This window comes from Rhinopithecus roxellana, chromosome 8, assembly GCF_007565055.1.
Source record: "Rhinopithecus roxellana isolate Shanxi Qingling chromosome 8, ASM756505v1, whole genome shotgun sequence".
NCBI classification, from domain to species: Eukaryota; Metazoa; Chordata; class Mammalia; order Primates; family Cercopithecidae; genus Rhinopithecus; species Rhinopithecus roxellana.
In genome coordinates this window covers 18,527,586-18,542,033 of record NC_044556.1, presented here as the reverse complement: position 1 = coordinate 18,542,033, position 14,448 = coordinate 18,527,586, and the positions used below count along the sequence as shown (strand labels likewise).

General features: G+C 52.3%; 1 protein-coding gene across 2 annotated transcripts in view; it reads right to left on the bottom strand.

The window, feature by feature from the left end:
- SLC25A42 (solute carrier family 25 member 42) overlaps positions 1-9,962 on the bottom strand; it is a 49,901-nt gene extending 39,939 nt beyond the window's left edge. For both annotated transcript variants that reach the window (XM_010386689.2, XM_010386690.2), the window contains exon 1: positions 9,838-9,962. The gene's annotated coding sequence lies outside the window, so the exon portion shown is untranslated. The remainder of the gene's footprint in view (positions 1-9,837) is intronic.
- Between the last annotated feature and the right edge of the window lie 4,486 nt (positions 9,963-14,448).

The following is a 14,448-nucleotide window of genomic DNA, read 5'->3' as shown; positions in this document are numbered from 1 at the left end:
ATGCCACTGTACTCCAGCCTGGGTGATAGTGAAGGACCTCATCTCAAAAAAAAAAAAAAAAAAAAAAAAAAAAAAAAAAAAAATCCTATGTTCTTACCACACAGAACCTGACACAACAATCCACACTCAGTTGGCCTTCAACAACTATTTGCTGGACAAGTGAATTAATTCCTTGGACATGCCAAGTTTTGCTTTGGCCGCAGTCTCCAATCCCGGCAAATTTCTCTGCATCCTTCAAAGCTCCTAAATGTTGTGGCCTCGCTGCCCCCAGAGTTAACTGCTCTGCCCTGCACTGAGCAGTCTGTGGTTCTCTACTGCACTTGAGGGGCCACTCTCCACTTGCTTCCCCACAACCAGGCTGGGGGGTCCCTGGAAGGCGGGGGTCCCTGGAAGGCAAGGGTCTGCATCACACTCAGTGTCCATGCCCAGCAAGGAAGCAGAAACATAACACCTGCAGACAGGTGCTTTTACCTGTTGCTGTACCATCCTCCTGCCCTTCAGCCATCCCTCCCACAGCAGCAAGAATACACCCCTTCAACCATTCTCTTCCTCATGGCCACACAGCAGCATGCACAAGCTGCCTGCCACCCACACTGTATTGTGGGAAGATGGGGTCTAGCATGTGACACACTGGATGTGTCACTAAACTTCCACATAGGTCACATACAGTGGGTCACACCTATAATCTCAGCACTTTAGGAGGCCAAGGCAGGAGGACCACTTGAGGCTGGGAGTTCAAGGCTGCAGTGAGCTATGATCCCACCACTGCACTCCAGTCTGGGTGACACAGTGAGGCCCTGTCTCTATAAAATAAACAAATTAGCCAGGTATGGTGGCGCACACTTATAGTCTCAGCTACTTGGGAGGTTGAGGTGGAAGGATCACTTGAACCCAGGAGGTCAAGGCTGCATACACTGTGATCACACCACTGCACTCCAGCCTCGGCAACAGAACAAGATCCTGTCTCTAAAAAAAATTTTCGGCTGAGTGAGGTGGCTCATGCCTGTAATCCCAGCATTTTGGGAGGCCGAGGCAGCAGATCACTTGAGGCCAGGAGTTTGAGACCAGCCTGGCCAACATGGCGAAACCCTGTCTCCACGCCTGGCTAAATACAAAAATTAGCTGGGCGTGGTGGCAGGTGCCTGTAATCTCAGCTACTTAGGAGGTGAGGCATGAGAATCACTTGAGCCCAGGAGACAGAGGCTGCAGTGAGCCAAGATCAGGCCACTGCACTCCAGCCTGGGCAACACAGTGAGATTCTGAAAAAACAAACAAACAACAAATTCAAAGTGAAAAATAAACCTCCCCATTCCTTGATTTCCTCATCTGTCACCATCATCACAGGATAGTGCCATTCAAGTGGGTGACAAGTGTTGGTAAGTATCGTTCTTCCTAATGAGGAATCAGACGGGGCTGGGGCAAATCCCATTTAACACGGCCCTGGCCTACTGAGCATGCTTTCAAGACACTGACACTTGGCTTCCCCATGATCGGTGATTGAAGTACATATTCACCAGGCACGGTGGCTCACACCTGTAATCCCAGCCAGCACTTTGGGAGGCTGGGGTGGGAGGACAGCCTGAGCCCAGGAATCGGAGATCAGCCTGGGCAACACAGCAAGATCCCATTTGCCCAATCTCACCACCTGAAGACCCTCATTCATCCTGGGTCGCCCCATGCCAGGCTGAGCATCCCCCCACAGGTTAATCTTCCTACAATGTGAAACAAAACTTAGATGACTTGTCCGGCTGCTCGTCAAAGAACATTCCTTTATTTTTATGTTTTTAGTCTTTTTTTTTTTTTTTTTTTTTTGAGACAGATTCTCGCTTTGTCGCCTAGACTGGAGTGCAGTGGTGCAATCTCGGCTCACTGCAACTTCCGCCTCCCAGGTTCAAGTGATTCTCCTGCCTCAGCCTCCTGAGTAGCTGGGATTACAGGCGCCCGCCACCACAACTGGCTAATTTTTACATTTTTAGTAGAGACAGTTTCACCATGTTGGCCAGGGTGGTCTCAAACTCCTGACCTCAGGTAATCCACCCACCTTGGCCTCCCAAAGTGCTGGGATTACAGGTGTGAGCCACCACGCCAGCCCTAATTTTGCTTTCTGCTAGCCCTTGGCTCTGCCATATGGTTAATTCCTCATTAACTTCAGATCTCCCAGAGCTTCCTGAAAATCTCCCTGGCCCCCTGAAGATCAGACCATAGCACCCCAGCCTCTCCTCAAGACTGACCAATATGGTACTCCAATCACTGAGTGGTGGTCTGATGTGTGTCTGTGCCATCCTTCTGAGACCGGGTATCAACAGGAGATAATCACAGGACCAAGCTCACAGACCAGAAAGCAAAATTAAGATGTATACACGTGGAGTTGGGCGCGGTGTCTTACACCTCTAATCCCAGCACTTTGGGAGGCTGAGGCGGGAGGATGGCTTGAACCCAGGGGTTTGAGACCAGCCTGGGAAGGATGGAGAGACCCTGTCTCTACAAAAAAATTAAAAATTAGCCGGGCATGGTGGTGTGTGCCTATAGTCCCAGCTACTTGGGAGGCTGAGGCAGGAGGATCACTTGAGCCCAGGAATTCAAGGTGGCAGTGAGCTGTGATCTTGCCACTGCACTCCAGCCTGAGCAACAAAGTGAGACCCTGTATTAAAAAAAAAAAAAAAGACGTTATGCATTCACTAGTCCAGGTCCTTGCTGGCTTAGACCATCTAGATGCCTCCACCTTCCAAGGGAGACAGATTAGTAAGCGAAGTTGCCAACATGAGCCGTCTGGAGGGGCTGAGGAACGTGTCTGACCCCACTGGCCTATTCTTCCTGAAGTAACAGAGGCACCTGAACAAGCATTTCCCTTAATAATGTCCTGTTGGAAATACTGGCTCAGCAAGTATAGGGGTTGAATGACATCCCCCCAAATTCCATGTCCACCTGGAACCTCAGAACGTGGTCTTCTTTGGAAATAGGGTCTTTGCAGATGCAATCAGCTAAGGATCTTAAGATGAGTTCACCCTGAGATTTAGGGTGGGCCCTAAACTCAAGGACTAGTGTCCTTATAAGAAGAGGGGATCGGCCAGGAGTGGCTCACGTCTGTAATCCCAGCACTTTGGGAGGCCAAGTTGGGCGGATCACTTGAGGTCAGGAGTTCGAGACCAGCCTGGCCAACATCGTAAAACCCTGTCTCTACTGAAAATACAAAAACTAGCTGGATGTGGTGGTGCACACCTGTAATCCTAGCTACTTGGGAGGCTGAAGCAGGAGAATGGCTTGAACCTGGGAGGTGGAGGTTGCGGTGAGCTGAGATTGCACTGTTGTACTCCAGCCTGGGCAACAAGAGTGAAACTCTGTCTAAAAAAATAAAAAAAGGCTGGACGCAGTGGCTCATGCCTGTAATCCCAGCACTTTGGGAGGCCGAGGCGGGCGGATCACAAGGTCAGGGGATCGAGATCATCCTGGCTAACACGGTAAAACCCGTCTCTACTAAAAATAATACAAGGCCAGGGCGCGGTGGCTCAAGCCTGTAATCCCAGCACTTTGGGAGGCCGAGACGGGCGGATCACGAGGTCAGGAGATCGAGACCATCCTGGCTAACCCGGTGAAACCCCGTCTCTACTAAAAAATACAAAAAACTAGCCGGGCGACGTGGCGGGCGCCTGTGGTCCCAGCTACTCGGGAGGCTGAGGCAGGAGAATGGCGGGAACCCGGGAGGCGGAGCTTGCAGTGAGCTGAGATCCGGCCACTGTACTCCAGCCTGGGCGACAGAGCGAGACTCTGTCTCAAAAAAAAAAAAAAAAAAAAAAAATACAAAACATTAGCCAGGTGTGGTGGCGGGCGCCTGTAGTCCCAGTTATTGGGGAGGCTGAGGCAGGAGAATGGCGTGAACCTGGGAGGCGGAGCTTGCAGTGAGCCGAGAACACGCCACTGCACTCCAGCCTGGGCGACAGAGCAAGACTCAGTCTCAAAAAAAAAAAAAGATAATAATAATAATAATAATTAGCTGGATATGGTGGCACATGCCTGTAACCCCAACTAGTTGGGAGGCTGAGGCAGGAGAATCACTTGAACCCAGGAGGCAGCGGTTGCAGTGAGCAGAGATCGCACCACTGCACTCCAGCCTGGGCAACAGAGAGAGACCCTGTCTCAAAAAACAAAAAAAAAAGAAGAGGAGATCCAGAAGTGGTGGCCTGCACCTATAGTCCCAGCTACTCAGCAGGCTGAAGCAGGAGAATCACTTAAGCCAAAGAGTTAGAGGTTGCAGTGAACTATGATCATATCACTGCATTCCAGTGTGAACGACATAGCAAGACCCCATCTCTAAAAAAAAAAAAAAGAGAGAGGACACAAAGAGACACACAACAGGGAGAAAGCCACTTGAATACAAAGGCAGACTGGAGTGATGTAGCCACGAGTCAAGAACTCCAAGGTTTGCCTGGAGAAAGGCCTGGGAAGGACTCCCTCAGAGCCTCCAGAAGGAACCAGCCCTGTTGACACCTTGATTTTGGACTTCAGGCCTCCACAACTATGACAGGATATATTTCTGTTGTCTGAAGCCCCCCAGTTTGTGGTAATTTATTATGGCAGCCACAGGAAATGAATATGCAGGGATCTGAGGCCAAGCCTCCAAGTGTTGGCCTGTCCCTCAGCTGGTGGCTTGTCCTCAGCCATTTGCCTGCCAGAACTTCACAGGCTGCTGGGCTGGCAGAGAGCTCAGCAGAAAATCTGGCCAGCAGAGAACTTTGTTGAGCCCCTGGAATCCAAGCATTCAGCCCAAGATGGTTGTAGCAAAAGGTGCTCAGTGAAGAAAACAAATGTTGACAAGCATATTTTAAAAATAGCTCTGTGAACAGGGTGGGGCCTCCAGGGGACAACGTTCTACTTCCTGAGCTGAGTACTAATTTCATTATTGGTTAAATCTTCTTTCTTTTCACATACACGTTACATACTTTTTTTTTTTTTTTTTTAAAGAGACAGAGCCTCACTGTCACCCGGGCTGGAGTGCAGTGGCACAGTCATGACTCACTGCAGCCTCAATCCCCTGGGCTCAAGTGATCCTCCCACCTCAGCCTCCCAAGTAGCTAGGACTATAGGCGCATGCCGCCAAGGCCAGCTAATTTATGTATTTATTTATTTGAGACTGAGTCTCGCTCTGTCACCCAGGCTGGAGTGCAGTGGTGCCATCTCAGCTCACTGCAACCGCCGCCTCCAGGGTTCAAGCAATTCTCCTGCCTCAGTCTCCTGAGTAGCTGGGACTACAGGCATGCACCACCACACCTGGCTATTTTTGTTTTTATTTTTTTCTTGAGATGGAGTCTTGCCCTGTCGCCCAGGCTGGAGTGCAGTGGCACGATCTTGGCTCACTGCAACCTCTGCTTCCCGGGTTTAAGTAATTCTCCCTGCCTCAGTCTCCAGAGTAGCTGGGAATACAGGCGCCCACCAACATGCCCAGCTAATTTTTTATTTTTAGTAGAGACGGGGTTTCGCCATGTTGGCCAGGCTGATCTCGAACTCCTGACCTCAAGTGATCCGTGTGCCTCGGCCTCCCAAAGTACTAGGATGAAAGGCGTGAGCCACCATGCCTGGCCCGACATAATATACTTTTTTTTTTTTTTGAGACAGAGTCTCACTCTGTTGCCCAGGCTGGAGTGCAATGGCATGATCTTGGCTCACTGCAACCCCCGCCTCCTGGGTTGAGGCGATTCTCCTGCCTCAGCCTCCTGAGTAGCTAGGATTACAGGCACGTGCCACTACACTTGGCTAATTTTTGTATTCTTTAGCAGAGACAGGGTTTCACCATGTTGGTCATGCTGGTCTTGAACTCCTGACCTCATGATCTGCCCGCCTCGGCCTCCCAAAGTGCTGGGATTACAGGTGTGAGCCACCACATCCAGCCAATATACTCTTTATGAAGAAGTATTTCATGTTTAAAATAAAAAATGCAAATGCATTTTTAAAAGCCCTGTCTTGCAAAACCCAAACAAGTGAATGATTCTGATCGTCTCAATAATCCCCTCTTAATGTCTAACTGCCAAAATAGAAGAGACAGACAAAAAAACTGTATGACACGTGGGCAGAGGCCTGACTTCAGTATGACGACACCCTCCATCTGGCACCAGTGGTGAGAAATTGGACAACTGGAGAGAGTCTCAAAACAGCTTCACAGACAGATTTAACATCTGACTCGTCTCAATCTCTCATGATGCCCTCATCTTTCTTTTCCTAGACCCAAGTGGAAAAAAAAAAAAAAATCAGCAACACCTAAATGGTTCTTCTAGCAATTGTTCTTGCTGAGGTAACTTGAGCCAAAAATCTCAGCACCACCACTGCTCCCTGCTACAGTGACAAGCTTCACAGAGCAGGAACTCAAAAAAAAAAATTTTTTTTTTAAACAGAAAAACAGGGTCTTGCTCTGTTGCCCAGGCTGGAGTGCAATGGTGCAATCATAGCCCACTGTAGCACTGAACTCCTGGGCTCAAGCAGTCCTCCCACTTTAGCCTCCCAACTAGCTGGGGCCATTTGTGCATGCCACCATGCTTGGCTAATTTTTAAATTTTTTTTATAGAGATGGGGTTTCATCATGTTGTCCGAGCTGGTCTCAGACTCCTGGGCTCAAGCAATACTCCTGCCTCATCCACCCAAAGTGTTGGGTAGTGTGAACCACTGCGTCCAGCCCCAAATATTTCTTGAACTTTAGTCTGACTGGCAGAGAAACAAGTCTAATGTTTAATCCCTACCCCACAAGCCAGAACACCTAAGAGAGGGGTAGGAAGCATGGAAGTGATGTTCTCTTGTGCTATTTTTTACCTATCGATGGGACAGACCACAAAACTTGATAATAACTGAGCTGGCCGCAGGAGAGGAATCAGGCTTTCCAACATCACAGTTGAGAGGAGAAGGAGGGATATTAACTATTTACATGAATATGCCCTCTGACTTGGCCCCCCCTCCCTTTTTTTTTTTTTTTTTTGAGACAGGATCTAGCTCTGTCGTCCAGGCTGGAGAGGAATGCAGTGGCATGATTATAGCTCACTGCAACCTTGAACTCGTCGGTTCGAGCAATCCTCCCACCTCAGCCTCCTGAGTAACTGTGGACTACAGGCACGGCTGGCAAGACAGGGGGGTCTGAAGTGTCTGGGCATGGCTGGAGCCCAAATACGTTCACTGTGTATTTAGTACATGATAATGCATGTGTCTATCCATTGCAGCTGTTTGTAAAAGCTAAATATGGGCTGCAGCTTAAACAGCCATCAGTAGGGGAGTGGCCTTAGAATGCCTATGTCTGTTCAATGCAAATTTACCAGTGGTTTAAAAGGGCTGGGGGATATATACCTCCCCCCACCCCTTTCTGCCACCCCAGTCATAGACTACCTCTGGAAGAAAACACAAGAAATTATCAACACTAGGTGCATCTGAGAATGAACGGGGTAGACTGCCTGATTTCTAGTACATGCCCTTTTGTACCGTTTGATTTTTTGTTTTTAACTATATAATAGTCCGGGTGTGGTGGCTCACGCCTGTAATCCTAGCACTTTGGGAGGCTGAGGCAAGCAGATCACTTGGGATCAGGAGTGCGAGACCAGCCTAGCCAATATGGTGAAACCCTGTTTCTATTAAAAATACAAAAATGAGCTGGGCGTGGTGGCACATGCCTGTAATCCCAGCCACTCGGGAGGCTGAGGCAGGAGAACTGCATGAACCCAGGAGGCAGAGGTTGCCTTGAGCCAAGATCACGCCATTGCACTCCAGCCTGCGCGACAGAGCAAGACTCTTTCTCAAAAAAAAAAAAAACCCCAAAAACTATATACTCAATGATCTTGTCAAAGTTTATACACATGTACATATATAACACACATGAAATATGTGTATAGGCCGGACGCGGTGGCTCAAGCCTGTAATCCCAGCACTTTGGGAGGCCGAGACGGGCAGATCACGAGGTCAGGAGATGGAGACCATCCTGGCTAACACGGTGAAACCCCGTCTCTACTAAAAATACAAAAACTATCCGGGCGAGGTGGCGGGCGCCTGTAGTCCCACCTACTCCGGAGGCTGAGGCAGGAGAATGGCGTGAACCCGGGAGGCGGAGCTTGCAGTGAGCTGAGATCTGGCCACTGCACTCCAGTCCGGGCGACAGAGCGAGACTCCGCCTCAAAACAAAACAAAAAAAAGAAATATGTGTATATAAAATATGTATATAAACATGCATATAGGTACTGTGTACAACACACACCCACACACATATACATACATATATACATACACATCCAGATATGTTTTAAATGACCCCTATTGAAGTTGGACAGAAAACCCAAATGGCTTCAGTTTCCACAGGAGAAGCTGAAGGTGACATGACCCTCTGGAACATTCTGGCACCGTCTTTGCAGGGAGAGGTGGGAGGGGATAAGAAATGCTCCGCAAGCTTTACAGGAAATGGCACGTTATTGCTTTTTCAACAACAAAGCCACTGTCCTTCTATGCTGCATGCTTGCAAATCAGACTCAAGAGAACTAAAAAGTTCCAGAAGAATCATTCCTAGCACCACGCCAGGCTCCCAGGCTCGTTTTCCAGGTTAGCTTTAAACAGCTGAAACAGTAGTTTGCCTCACTCTAAAGAGTGTTTCCTTACTCTGTTTATCGGCTTCAAGGGCCCAAGGAGTGTCTGAGAGGGGTCCCCGGTCTGCAAGGGCTGGGAGCCCCGGCCCCGGCAACTCCCTCTCCGGCATCCTGCAGGAGGTACCCAAGATGATGACCCCCCTCCTCCGGTAGCGTCTCCACCGCCAGCCTGCCCCAGGACTCCGAGACACATGCTTGGCAGAGGGGCCGTCCCTTCCAGCTAAGCTTTTCCGGACCGAGTCAAAGTCACGACTCCTGCCAATCCCTCTGAGATAAACATAACAGATGGGCCCAGACGCGGTGGGTCCCCACAGCAGAGGGTCAGCGATGCCCAGGATGCAACAGTCTGCCTCTAGCATTCAAGTGGTTTAGGTCTGTGGCTGGTAAAATGGATTCCGGTTTCGTCTGACCGATGGGATTATTCTAAGGTCCGGAAATCACTTTATAGACTGTCAAGCACTGTTAGAAATGAACATTGGGGTAAGCTTTTGTTTGGGGAGGGGAGGGTGCAGCGATCCTGAGACACCAAGGCCTGAGGGACTATTGGAGGACCTGGGGGATTCGCGGGGATTATTACAGAGGGTGTGCGAACACAGGTGCACGTGGAAGAAAGCCCAAGGTGGGAGAGGGTAGGAGGGGGGACAAAGGGCAGAGACAGAGGTGTGGGGCTGCCAGGACCAGAGGGCAGTTGCCGGGGGGGGGGTGGGAAGTCCCTGAGAAGAGGGACCCAGGTTGCCAGGGGAGTGGGTACAAGGGTAGCGAGCAGATACCTGGATATGAGGAAAGGCAGTGGGGGACGGGACCACGTCCAGGTGTGAGTTGCGGGACCGTGAGTTAGGAGTCACAGGCTCAGGTGTGGATGTGGGGGTGTCATCGACAGGGACAGTCTCAGGTGATGTGAGGGGTGTTCGTGAGTGGGGGCGCGGTGTCAGGTGGGTGAGGGGGATGTCAGACCCAGTTGTGCGGGGCGCCAGGGACAAGGCCCCAGGGGTGTGGGAGATGTCAGCAAGGACAGTTTCAGGTGTATGGGGGATGTCAACGAAAAGGGACATGGTGTCAGGCGTGCGTGGGCTGCGGGTGAGGGGCTCAGACCTGGATGCAGTAGTCCCCAGAGGGCAGTAGACGTGGAGTGTGGGGTTGGGGGGTCTTTAACCTCTTCTTGCCCTCGCGACGCTGCTGTCACGCCCCGCCTCGTCCGCCCCTCGCCCCGGGATCCATGACAGGACCCGTGCCTTACCTCAGTTCGGCACGACAAGCGCGGGCCGCTGACGCTTGCGCCCCCCGGCGCCCCCCGCGCCCCCACACCGGCCCGGACGCGTCGCCGCCGCCGCCACCTCCAGCCGCCACGGCCCCGCCTCGCGCACCCCCAGAGCGCGCCACGGGAGGGGTCCACGCCACGCCCCGATTGGCTGCTCCCTGGCCAGTCAGCGCTGGAAACGTCAGTGATTGGCGGGTATGAAGCGGATGGGCAGCCCCCGAAGCCAATCGCTGACGGGCAGAGGTGGGGCTATTGGGAGAGGCCTGGGGTGCCTCGGGGGTCCCGCAGGATGCTAGGCGCTGGGAGGCGAGGGCCTGGAGGCAGGCGAGGAATCTTGGCAGAAAACAGGCAGAACTGTCGGCCAATCGCTGGGGACCAAGGGCGGGGCTACGAGGAAACTGGCGCGACCGGTGGCACAGAGGCGAGAGCAACAGAGGGCGTAGCCTGGGGGGAGACGGGGATTGGCTGCAAAGCCGCAGACTGGCAGGTCCCACGGCCAGTCGCAGCGGCTGTGGGCGGTACGCCCCAGGGAAGGCTGGAGCGTTCAAGGTGCAGTCTGACCCAGAGCGCGGCAACCCGACGTGGCCTCCGACGCCTGGCGCAGGGTCCCCTGAGGCTCTCGTGTAGAGTCCGCCCTTTGGCCACCCAGCACAGAAGGGGCTGTGAACTTGGACCATCAAGGCTGAAGGACTCCTGGATAATTCTCCATCCCCTTACTCCCCACTAATCCCCTGCAGACGACACAGAGAGGACAGATTCGCTGGAGGTCACTCTGAGCTGCCCTCTGCATCTCGAGGTGGTGTGAAGACATGGAAATAAGGAGCGGAATCCTACTGAAACGCGCTGTGTGGTTTTCTGAGTGTTTGACCTGTGTCCCAGATTACCTGCCATGGTATCCAGTGACATCCCTGTTGGGCCTCCTCCCTGCTAAGCCTTTTATGAATTAACTGAATCTTAACCACAATCCCACGAGGTCAAAGCGACCACTGACCCCTTTTACAGAAACCAGAGCACAGAGAGGTCAAGCTCCTTGCCCAAGGTTACACAGAACGTTGGTTGCTAAACCAGACAATGAATCTAGAGCAGCCTGCTTTTTGGAAAGGGAGTGTCAGAGAAGAGCCACTGGGGGCCTCAAGAGACCTGGGTTTTAATCTTTGTCCAATCACTGGCCCACCACACAACCCTGGGCAAAGGCCTTGTGAGCCTCAGCTGTTTCATTTGGAAAAGAAGGGGGAAAATGATTCCTATGCCTTGATCTTTCCTCTATGGGGATGCTTCCCTGGGAAAATTTATAACCCAGCTCTCATTTTAATTATCTGGTGAAAGCATTTGACCCTCAGCAGGTCATGTGTGGCCTGTGAGCCTCAGATCCTCTGTGAAGTGTGGTTAATGGCGTTGCTTTGCAGAAAAATGCCAGCAGTTTAGGGAGACACCTGCCATCTCAGGCATGGCTGTGTCATCGGCACCTGCCCAGAGGCCACTCTGTTCTCTGACTCACCCTTCATTTTCAAGATGAAGAAGGCTACAAATGTTTCCAGATACCAGCTCTTGTTTCCTCTAGGTGCTAGCCAGGGTTGGTGGAGATCAAGTTCAGAACCAGGGAATCCTGGGAGGGAGCAAGGCTGAAACCAACCTTAGAAAGGGCTCACATTTCAGGGCTGCACAAGCCCCTGCTAAGTGCGTGATACACAAGTTTCAAATGGGGAGGATGTGACTGGAAATCACTAGCCCAAGGCCATCACCAAACTCCTGATATTCTCACGATATGCCTACCTGGACCTCCCCTCCCATACCTGCCACCTATGGTTTGCTACCTGGCAACTTCCAGGACCTGGCCTCCCATTGTGCCCTCCAGAGAGGAGGAGGAAGCTGAGGTCAGTTAAACATCAACTGGGTGCCAGGTCCCTGCTGGGCTTTCTCCAATACCATCGCCCCACCTCACTTCCAGGTGGAGGCAACAGTGCCCACTTTGCAGATGAGAAAACTGAGCCTATGGTGGAGAATATTCCTTGGTGGAAGGACCCAGGGCTGGGTTTGAACCCCTGCTCTTTTTAACATAAGCAATGGCCAGTAAGAGCCACAGAACCTTCAGCAAATAACACAAGCTCCCCACTTCAGTTTCCCGGCTATCTCCTAGGGCTGATGTGAGCACTGATGAAATGGAAGCAAAATGCTTACAATGGCTTAGTCCATGGTAAGCACTCATGGAAGTCTGGTGGTGATGATATATTGTTCTTCTCTGGGCCTGTTTTCCTCTTTGTAAAGAGCGCTTCATGGACATAGACTAACTATGGGCGGGGCTTGCCACACCAAGAGCAAGATATCTATGCCGAGGAGGCCCCACTCCTAGTGCCCACCTGCCAGGCCCTGGGAGGGGTAGGTAACAAAGCTCCTGGAAGGTCCCACAGTGCTTCCAGGGACAGAGCCAACTAAGGCAAAGGTCAGGCTCTGGCCCAGCCTGGGGCTGCCTCTCTAGCTTCTGCTCGTTCTTTAGCAGGCTGGCACCAGCCAACCTCCCTACCACCTTCCAGCAATGGCAGGCAAAGCACCTTGGCAATAGCAATGGACACCCCCACCATAGGCACTCATGTGAGCCCAGCTAGGGTGCCCAGGATCTCAGCTCTTCTGCTTTGGCTGGCCACTGGACAGGATACTATCTCTTCACCCTCCAGTCTCCTGTACCTCTTGGGGATCCCAGGAATCAGCTGTGAGCCAGGCCCTGGCACAGCATCCAGGCCTAATCACCTAAGGCCAGAAGGCCTTTTGCCCAAGGTCAGGTTAACAACTTTGGAAAAAGATGAGGGGCCTGGAGGCAGGCCAAGCTGTGGTTTCATCGCACCACATTCCCTCAAATGCCCATGAGTCTATTTCCTATCTGAAAAATGGGGTTTAGTCCAGCCTCTGCGAGATGTATGTTCACAACAGAAAAAAAATCTGTGTTCCTTTCCCAGGAACCCAAGCCCATCCCTGGCTGGAGGGAGACATCCTGAACACAGCAGTGATAACAACCAAGCCTGGCTGGGGTCAGAGTGGCCTCATTCACCTCCCAAGGCTCAGAGAAGTCAGGCCACTTCACCAAGAGCCCACAGCAGCAGAGGCTTGGCCTGCACAAACTTGCACCATCCTTGCAGCAGGCTCCCCCTCAGCCCAGGTTTCAATGTCATCAAGGAGGGCAGCAAAAGCTACTCAAGAGAAGGCCGGGGCCAGGCACGGTGGCTTACACCTGTAATCCTAGCACTCTGGGGAGGCCGAGGCGGGTGGATCACGAGATCAGGAGATCGCGATCATCCTGGCTAACACGATGAAACCCTGTCTCTACAAAAAATACAAAAAAATTAGCCGTGTGTGGTGGTAGGCGCCTGTATTCCTAGCTACTCAGGAGGCTGAGGCAGGAGAATGGCGTGAACCCAGGAGGCGGAGCTTGCAGTGAGCCGAGATCGTGCCACTGCACTCCAGCCTGGGCAACAGAGCAAGACTCCGTCTCAAAAAAAAAAAAAAAAAAGAGAGAAGGCCAGGTGCAGTGGCTCATGCCTGTAATCCCAGCACTCTGAGAGGCTCAGGAGGGTGGATTACCTGAGGTCAGGAGTTGGAGACCAGCCTGGTCGACATGGCAAAATCCCGTCTCTACTAAAAATACAAAAATTAGCTGGGCGTGTGGCACGTGCCTGTAGTCCCAGCTCCTCAGGAGCCTGAGGCAGGAGGATGGCTTGAACCTGGAAGGCGGAGGTTGCAGTGAGCCAAGATCGTGCCACTGCACTCCAGCCTGGGTGACAGAAAAGGGAAGGGGACGGGGATGGGGCTGGCAGGAGGTATGCGCTGGACATCCCCTGAACCGGGCCTTGCTAGGGGCTGTGGGCCTCCAGTGTGCCAGACCTAGCCTGAGTTCAGATGAGAAGGTTGAGGCTCACAGAGGGGAGGTGATATGCCTGAAGTGGCTGAGGGGGATGGAAAGCCAGGCCATCAACCCCAGGGAAATGTCAGATCTTTGGTGAGGGGCCTCCACCTAACCTGAGGCTGTCCAAACATGCTAGCTGAATCTACTGAAGACACCTACTTCCTTGGGCTAAGGTGGGAGGGACTGATAAGGCAGAACCACCCCTTCCTGAAGAAGCCTGCAGGTTGGCCCAGGCCCAGGGGAGGACACTGGGGCCACGTGGCAGGGACCTCGAGTGCTTGTCAGTTTATTCAGGTGAACGTTCAAAAACACTGATGGGAAGCTGAAGGCGCAGCAAGGGGGGACAGGGGCCTGCCTGCAGAGAGCCAGCCGATGGTGGGGGCAAGACAAACAGGAGAGTTCACAAACAAGGTGACCTCAGATGGGGCCCAGCGTCAGAGCCAGAGCACACGGGGTGATGAGATGGGGGTCTCTCCTGGAGGAGGCAATGTGAGCTGAAACCTCACGTGCTAGGAGCCAGCCCCGGGGAGGGCCAAGGGAAGGGTACTTCTAGGCAGAGGGCATGGCTTGTTACATGGGGGCTTGTGCAAAGGTGTTGGGGTGGGGGAATAGGGAGTGAGTGCAATGGGGAGGAAATGGGAGATGGGCAGGGCCTGGGCCACACTGGGTCTGCAGGGCATGAAGAGCGTTTTTTG